The 9,371-nt window shown below is 39.4% G+C and overlaps 1 long non-coding RNA gene across 1 annotated transcript; it reads right to left on the bottom strand.

Moving 5' to 3' along the window:
* Window positions 1-2,372: 2,372 nt before the first annotated feature.
* LOC114033060 lies at window positions 2,373-8,690 on the bottom strand. The gene is made up of 3 exons (XR_003567914.1): window positions 8,605-8,690; window positions 8,386-8,511; window positions 2,373-2,525 (listed from the first exon to the last, which is right to left on the bottom strand). It is a non-coding gene; the product is annotated as an uncharacterized LOC114033060 (long non-coding RNA).
* Window positions 8,691-9,371: the final 681 nt, after the last annotated feature.

Raw genomic sequence — 9,371 nt, 5'->3', positions numbered from 1 at the left:
TTTATTTCCCATTCTTTTCTCAGTCTCTTGCAATCTGGGTTTCATCCCCACTGCTTGACTGAAACTGATCTCTCCAAGATCACCACCAATCTAACTGCTAAATCCAGTCCTCATCCTTCTTGACTTCTTTGCATCATTTGACCATGTTGACCATGCCTTCCTCCTAGGAACTAGTGATTTCTTGGGTGTTGACGATGCTACTTTTCTGGTGCTCCTCCCACCTGTCTGACCACCCCTTGGTGTCTTTCGCTGGGTCATCACTGACATCCTCCTCCCTGTGCACAAGGCTATATTCTAGGACCACTTCTTTGCATACTCTCTTGATAATCTCATCAACTCCCATGGGTTTAAGTATCATCCCAAAGGAGATGACTCCCAAAGCTATATATTCAGCCTTCATTTTTCTCCCGAGCTCCAGTCCTACATCACCAACAGCCTACTGGACATCTCCACCTGGAGGCTCCACATGCTCCTCAAACTCCACATGTCCATAACAGAACTTATTATCTTTTCACCTAAACCCAGCCCTCTTCCTAACATTCCCATATCTGTTAAGGCACCCTTTCAGCCACCTGGATTTACCACATTGGATCATCTTTAACTCTTCACTCTCAAGTCTTATGGATTCTACCTCCAACACATCTATTAAAACCATCCTTTTCTCTCCATTCACAGGGCCACCATCTGACTTCAGGTCTTCATCACCTCTCACCTGCACCATTGCAAAAACCTCTTAGTTGGTTTCTTTGCGTCAAGACTCTCTTTTCCAATATATCCTTCACATAGCTATCAAAGGATGAACAACAACAAATTGATATTCCTAAAAACACAGGTGTTACCATGTTATTCCACTGATCAAGCAGTTTTTTGGTATGCCTTTTCCCCCAATTTTATTGATTGTTTTGTTTTTACATTATAAACATTTACAGATTATGCTCACTTCATGAGAGGTCACTTGAAACAAAGTAAATCACTTAGGTAAAATTAATAATATAGTGACCTCATCTGAAAGTTCATGCAACATTCCATATCTATAGCAACAACTCCATCCCCTGCCCCCATCCCTAACTCTCTTAATCAAGCAGTTTTAATTGTCTCTATAATAATTTACTGAATGACAATCTGGCATTTAAATACAATATGGCTCCAAACTATCTTTCCACATTGATTCCACATTACTTTCCCTCGGTTACTCTTTAAGCCGTAGTGATTGAGTGAACATCAGGTCAAGGGAAGAGACCAATCTTAAGACAGAGATTGTGGTGTCTGTACCTTTTGATTTCAAATGGCATCAAGGGGTGTTAGGAATTCAACAAAAACACAATTGAGGAGTTGTTTCTTCCCAATACCAGGAAAAGTTTCTTCTCTCAGAGACTAGTGACCTTCTAATTTCTCATAGCAATTGTTGCTCTCCTTTTTGGATACTCAATGCAGGGATATCAGCCTTCTAAGCAGCCATTAAAAGCAGTTGTGCCAAAGCACCCACTGGGAATATGGCACCTTCAAAGCACTGTTAACGCTCATGAGCACAGAGCATGTTAGTGGAAGGAGCCCAAGATTGGGACTTAGACTTCAATCCTGGTCCTGGCTCTATCCTCAGTCATCATGTGACCACAGGTAAGTCACTGAGAGGCAATGTGGTAGATCAGGGATATGCTGGTAAATGTTTAACAACCGACCCCCCCAACCATGTACCCATGACCCACTTTTAAATTTAATCTGCATCATTAAATTTCCTTCATCTCTTTCTTAAGTCTGGACAATCAACAAAGCAATAAATCAAACCCTCAATGGCAGCAAAGTTATAACTGGCCCCTGCACCCTTGGGTATAAGGGGCTAGTATACTGGATGTGGAGTCAGGAAGATGTGGTTTCAAATACTACTTCTGACTCCTAGTATTTGTGTGACCCTGGGCAAGTCACTTAACCTTTATGGAACTCAGATTTTTTTTTAATCAATAAAATGGGGCTAATAATACTTGCAGTGCTTACCTCAGAGGTCAGAGGTAAGAATAAATGCAAGTCTCAAAGAGCTAGATGAGTGTCAGCCATTAGGATTCTGATTCACTTCTCTTGGGCACAATTTCCTTATTTTTAAAATGAGAGGAATAGGCTAGATCATGTAGTGGTCTGCTAACCCTTTGGAGCTTCTGGACAACATTCAAAGGGGCTGGTGATAATATTTCTTTAATGGTGCCTTAAGCAATAAAAAACCATAAAGAATATTATGAGTAGTGTGTTAAATTGTTGCTATTAAAAGGGGATCATGGAACAACAACAACAACAAAAAGTACTGGGAACCACTGGGCTAGGTCACCTGCCAGGACCCTGATAGCTCTCAGACGTCATCATTTGATGATGAAATTGCACTCACCTCACAATGATATTGGAGCCTCCTTTGTTATAGTAGAGGTAGTTGTTATAGACAGCATGCCCACAGCCGTGGTAAAGATACCTGAGATGGATGGGCCTATAACTGTTGTTCAGAAGGGAGACTTGGTCCTTAAATTCTTTCACAATGAAGCCTATGAAGAGAGAATGCACAGAAAAGGAGGTCAAGGTGTTTACTCACATTGCCTGCAATGACCATGTGAGCAGTTCAGTTGAAAGATTTAGATTAATAAGGAAGACCAGGGGGTGATAATAGCTAATATTTATATAGTGCTTTACTATATTCCAGGCACCATGCTAAGTGCTCTACAATTATATTCTCATTTCATCCTCACAACAAATCTGAGAGGCAGGTGTTATTATTAAGCCCATTTTATAGATGAAGAAATTGAGGCAAAGAAAGGTTAAGTGACTTGCCCAGATTCACTCAGGTAATAAGTGTCTGAGTTCACATTTGAACATTTGATCCTCTTCCAAGACCACCCAGTGGTCTCTCCTCTGTGTCACTTAGCAAACAGTGAAAACCATGGCATTTGTTTAGATGTAGAAAGCTTAAGTCAACTCCTCTGGCAGAGTCAGAGAGGTACGGCAGAAAGAGCCTGGGTTCAAATCTCAGCATTCTCATTTATTACCTCTATGACCTCTAAAACCACTAAGTATCTCAGTTTCATATTTCTGTTAAATGAGGGGATTGCACTGGGATCTCTAAACTCTTTCCAGCTCTAATTTGTGATCAAAGGATTTAAAATCTTCAATAGATTGACCAGTCAATGGCCTCTGAGGTCCTTTCTCACTCTGAAGTTGTGAGATTTGTTTTATTCTTTTAAAAAAATTAAATATTTTATTAAAAATTTAATATGAAACTTCAAACAACTAAACTTGCTTAGTAACTTTATATTATAAATTTCAGTTTATGAAAGATCATAAAAACTTTTTGGTCACTCTCTATAAGTTCCCATTAGCTAGCTAGCATTAGCTAGGGCTTTAAAGTTTTCAAAGGGCTTGATCTTTGATCCCATCAGGATTCTTTGTTCATGCACTCTTACTCATTTTTCTTCTTAAATGGTACAGTGGGGAGATGGTTCTCTTCACAGTCAGAAAATGTGAATTTGAGTCCCACCCTTGACACTTGCTGACTATGTAACCCTAGGTAAGTCACTTAGCTGCTCAGGCAATTCTCAGAGACTACAAATTGTAGAAGAATTATTGACCTCCACCGATAGTGGGAAATTTTTCTCACCAGAAATTCCCTGCACCAATGAAATCATATACCTCAATGACAACAACAGAGATGGTCACCCACCACATGCATTCTCTTCTTTTTTCATTTTGCATTTTTTCATAAAAGTCTTCTAGTTGGATTTATATTCCTCATTCTTGTTATTCTTAATAGCTTTATTGCATTCTATTACATTAAAGTGCCACAATTCATTTGACCACAAAAATCTTTAACAGGTAGCTCTTTTTCTGTTTTCTTTCAGGGTATATTCCCCATAATTCCATTGTTGGACAAAGAACATGATGATTTTAATAATTTTTACTGTGTCTTATCAGATTTCTTTCCAAAGTTATTGTACAAATTTACAATTCCACCAACAATGAATGAGTGTACCTATGACTTATTTTAAATCAGTCTATCAGGTAACTTTTTTTTAACCTATTAGCATTCTTGAAAGTTTACTTGATGTAATTGAGAAAAGAATATTATTACAAAAAAAACCAAAACAAAACAGAAAGTCTACTTGACTGACAAAAGGACCCTAGGCCTTCATATCTCATCTGATCCCACCTATTTATCCTCTTCCAAGGATCTTTCACCCCTTCCAATTTCTGCCAATGCAAAGACACTCAGAAACCCAAACCCTGCTTGGCTTTCTATATGGACCATATGGACATACACAGAAACTCAGCCAGGACCGTAAAATTTGATCAGCTCATTTTCCTGCAGGTCATCTTCATACTGAAGATGCAATGAGACTGGGAAGCACTGGTTCAAATCATTCAACCAATCAATCAAATTTTGCCAAACACCTCTTTTGTTCAGAGCACTGTGCTAGGCTAGGTACCGTACTATGTGGGAGACTAAGAAGTATCTGATGCATAGTCCCTAACCTCAAGGGGCTCACTATCTAACTGGGGAAAGACAGCAAATGCATGTTGAAAAGAAAACTAACAGTACAAGTGGGTGATAAGTGATAAAAGTGACGGGCTTGCTCTTGGTGGTGATGGGCTGGCTCAGAGGAAGACAATTGTGAATTGAAATGCTCAGGGGAAACTATGAATGACAGCAGATGTAAGCTCATCTTTGAAGTATAGATAGAAATGACATAGGGAGAAGAAGGGGGAAGGATTCTGGCTGGGTTAAAGAGGATGAGCAAAGTTGAGGAAACAGCACAGTTTTAGGTTTATTCAGGGAACAATGAATACAGGAGTCTGCCTGAAGTAGGGAGTACCTATAAAGAAGTCACAAATAGGGTTAGAAAGAAGATTTGAGGTCAGATTATGGAGGTCCCTGAAGCCAGGGTTAGGGAATTTTTACTTTACCCCTGGAACAAAGTTATTAAAAGTTTTGGGGCACCAAAGTTATATAATGAAGGAGCATTTTGAGAAGATTAATCTGGCAGCAGCCTGTGGTATGAACCGAAATAAGGAGAAACTAAAAATAGGAAGATCAGTTAGATAACTATTGCATGAGACATGGAGACATAGCATAGTGCCAAGGAAAGAACCCTGAGCTTGGAATCAAAGGACCTTAGTCTGAATCTTGGCTCTGCCACTTACAATCTGTGTGATGATAGACTAATCTCTTTACATCTTTGGGATCTTTGGGATTCAGCTCCTCATTTGTAAAATGAAGGGGTTGGTTGTACTGAAATCTCTTTAAGTTTTAAATCTATGGATCTCAACTGGGATGTTAACAGTAGAAATGAAAAGGAAGGGACACGTTAAAAAGACTTTACCAAGGAAGAACCAATAGGACTCTCATTCATTCATTCATTCATTCATTTATTCAACAATATTTTTGAGTTCTTACTTTGTGCCAGGTGGGTGTGTGTGGTAGAAAGAAGACTGAGATAAAGAAGACAAAGGCATACCCTTAGAGATTTAAAATTTACTTGGGGGAGATAAGACATAAATATATATGCTTGGTCTGATATTTAGATGGGTTTCTCTATCATCTCTACTCAGAAGGCTCATAAAACTACATAACTAGCCCTAGTCTCTCTTGTGCTATAGCCCAGCATCACCAGCTACTTACAGGACATTTCAAGCTAAATGTTCCAAAAGACATCTCCATCTCAGCATATCTAAAACAGAGTCTAATATCTGCCAAACTTCCTTAATTCTGGCTAGGGTACCACCATTCTTCCAATCCCCTAAACTCTTTGACTCCTCACATTTCTTCATTCCACATAACCAATTAATGAACAACCCTTGCTGTTTCTACCACTGCAGTGTCTTTGCATCTGACCCCTTTTATCCACTTACACAGTCACCATCTTAATCTAAGCCCTTATAACCTTTCACTTAAACTACTACAATGACTTCCTAATTGGTCTTCCTACCTCAAGTCTCTCCACACTCCAGCCCATCCTTCCCATAGCTCCCAAGGTTATTTTTCTTAAGCACAGATGTGACTTTGTTAGGTTCCTACTAATAAACTCCAAAGTGTCTGTATTGTCCCTAGGATAAAACATGGATTTCCACATTTTAAAGCCTTTCAGAACATGTCGCCAACATATCTTTCTAACCTCATTATACATTGCTCCTCTATGGTCCAGCCAAACTGATCTTCGCTCTGTTTCTCACACAGAACCCTCCAGCTCCCATCTCTATGTCTTTGCATTGGACATTTCCCATGCCTGGAATTCACTCCCTCTTCTCTTTGGCCCCAGAGCATCACTCCCTTCAAGACAAAACTCAGGTGCTACCTTCTATATAAAGCTTTTCCTGATCCCCCAATTCCTAATGCCTTCTTTCCCTAATTACTTTGTACCTATCTTATATTTATTTTATAATTATTCTCATATGCTTATATGCATACATGTAATGGTGGGATGACCAATAGAAGTCCAGTCTTTTAAGCTTGTGTAATCTGTTCTGCCTGGTATGAACCCATGTGGTTGCATGGAGTGCCTGCTTCCAGAAATTTATGACAGTGTGTGAAGGTGGGCTCTGCCCTCTATTTTAGAACATGTGTAGGTATTCTGTGACTTTCCTGTCTGTTTACTACATAGTAATAACAAACATTTTTAATTGGTTGTGGAGTCAGAACTGAATATTCACCCAAAAGGCACCAAAGAAGGAATTCTCTCTTTCCTGATGGCAATCAAGTGAAGAAATACTGTAAATTTCTAGGTGGAGAGAGAGGCCTAAGGCCATCATCTCTACATCTGGACTGCTACATGGTCCATGCATGCATAACTTTGCTGTTTCTTCTGTGAGGTAGCTGGTAGACCAGTGGATAGAGCACTGAATCTGGAGTCAGGAAGACCTGAGTTTAAATCTTGTCTCAGAAATTTACTAGCTGTGTGACCCTAGACAAGTCACTTAACCTCTGTTTATTTCAGTTTCCACAACTGTAAAATGGGGGTAATAATACTACCTACCTTGCAGGGCTGTTGTGAGGATAAAATGAGATAATATTTGTAAAAAGCACTTAGCACAGTCCTTGGAACATGGTAGATGTTATGTAAGTACTTATTCCCTTCTCTTTTTGTGTTGTATTTATTCTTTCCTGATCTTAGGTGTAGAACTATGAAAAACAAAATGATCTTCTGAACTTCCAATGCTGGAAGAACCAGCAGAGTTTGCCAACAAGCCCAACGAGGAGCGAGCCTTTGTGGGTGACCTACTTAACACAATCCAGTAGTAGATAAACCTGGGAGCCAAGATGCCATGTTCAACAAACAAGGGAGTCACTTATCTATTGTACCTGAAAATGAACTTGATGAAGGGAGGAATATTCTTAGCAGCTACTTTAAATTTGAGTCTACTCTCCCCAGAGATTGAGGAAGGAGAAGGGACAGTGCACTCCTGGTTTGGGAGGATGTGTTTATACTTTTTATATCTTCCCCGTAAAAACACTTCTGTAAATGTTACTTGATATTATTTGGCTATCAGTAATATCAAGGAGATGGGTAACAGGTTAAATGATATTGGAGTGCTAATTACTGGCATTGATACTGGGGGAAATATGCCAGAAGAGAACTTGAGCTGATAGCATTAGAAGAACCCTTCTGCCTCTCCGGTGTACCCCTAGAACCCTGATGAGGAGATGTAATCAGTCTTGTTCTGAGGACCTGGCCTGCTAGTACACATGAGGGTTGGGAGAGTAAATCCAGAGTCTAACTCCATACATATTAACTGCCTCAATAGAAAGTAGCTCCTTGAAGGCAAGGATTGTTTCTTAATTTTTATCCCTAGTGGATAGCATAAGCAATCAATCAATCAATAAACTTACAATATGCCAGGCACTGTGCTAAGTGGTAGGGATACAAATAAAGGCAAAAGACAGTCCCTGACCTCAAAGAACTTACACTCTAATAGCATAGTGTACTAGGGTACATTATAGGTGCTTAATAAATACTTATTAAATGATCAGTTTATTGATTGATTGAGATAGATCTGTCATCTCATTGGAGGAAAGTCACCCTTCACCATTGCAGATTGCTACTAATCTATGTTTTCTCCAGCTGTGGGATTCTCGTCCAAGACCTTCCATAACACCTTCATGGAGAAAAACAACAAAAACTCTTATTTATATACTGCTTTAAGGTTTACAAAATGCTTTCCTCACAGCAACCCTTTGAGACAGCCATTGCAAGAAAAAACTGACCTTCTTTTCTAGTCAGTTATGCTTCTGAAAACCAACTCCCTCTTTTTATTAAACAACTGTTAAAAAAAATCAGTAAGGGTTTTAAACAGAGATAGAAAGTAGTTTAACAGCATAGTTGGAAGACAGATGTTTATCCATTTGGCTGGCATTGATACCTGAGAAATGTTCAGTCACCCAAATTCGTTCATCACTCTTATTTACTGATTCTTTCATCCAAGTTCCAAATGTATCCTTAACTTTTATCACCTGGGTGGGACTTCCAATAGATGCAATGATGCATTCTGCCAAAAAAGCAAAAGGGAGTATTACTATCATCTATGACCTTGAGGCATCATCTTTCTGAATTTCAGAACAGGGAACACAGAATCTGTTACCAGATTTCGGAGAATGGTGTTCACTGGCTTTCTCATCTGGTTTTCCTGCCAGTGTGTCATCATTTGGTACTGCACATGCATCACCTAAAGAGTTTAAAAAAATACAGCTAATGTAGTAGGTTCCCATTTTAATATAGTATTTGGGGAATCAGACTAGCACCTCCCTTTAGTACATTGAGCCTTTGGGGGAATGGAGCTATTAGACTGTGTTATAGGGGCAAGATTTGATTGGTGGGATATAAATCTGGGTTATGAGCCAATGAGATTCAGTTCCCAGGGAGAAGCTCCAGATTGCAATCAGAAGACCTAGGGTTCTGAACCTAGCTCTGCTGCTCACTCCCACTGGGACTTTGGAGAAATCATGTCACTTCTCTGGGTTTTGGTTTCCTCATCTGTGAAAGGACTGGGACTTTGGAGAAATCATGTCACTTCTCTGGGTTTTGGTTTCCTCATCTGTAAAAGGACTGGGACTTTGGAGAAATCATGTCACTTCTCTGGGTTTTGGTTTCCTCATCTGTAAAAGGAGGAGGTTAGGTTAGATGGCATCTTTTGAATTCTAAAATCCTACAATACTAAGTTTTATTGGAGCAGGAGCTATCCTGTTTTTAGCTAAACAAGGGAAAAGGTCTTGGTCTCTAATCATAAAACGATGTCACTTCCTTCATGAAGCCTTCTCTTTAGCTTCCTCCTTACAACCAAGGGAATGTAATCTTTCCTTCAATTCAATTTATATACTTACTGACCTCACTCCTAAAATTTCCCATAGC

Source organism: Vombatus ursinus, unplaced genomic scaffold, assembly GCF_900497805.2.
Source record: "Vombatus ursinus unplaced genomic scaffold, bare-nosed wombat genome assembly UNPS02006771.1, whole genome shotgun sequence".
In the NCBI taxonomy this organism is placed as follows: Eukaryota; Metazoa; Chordata; class Mammalia; order Diprotodontia; family Vombatidae; genus Vombatus; species Vombatus ursinus.
The sequence above is the reverse complement of the archived record's forward strand: the minus strand, read 5'-3'. Positions and strand labels throughout refer to the sequence as shown.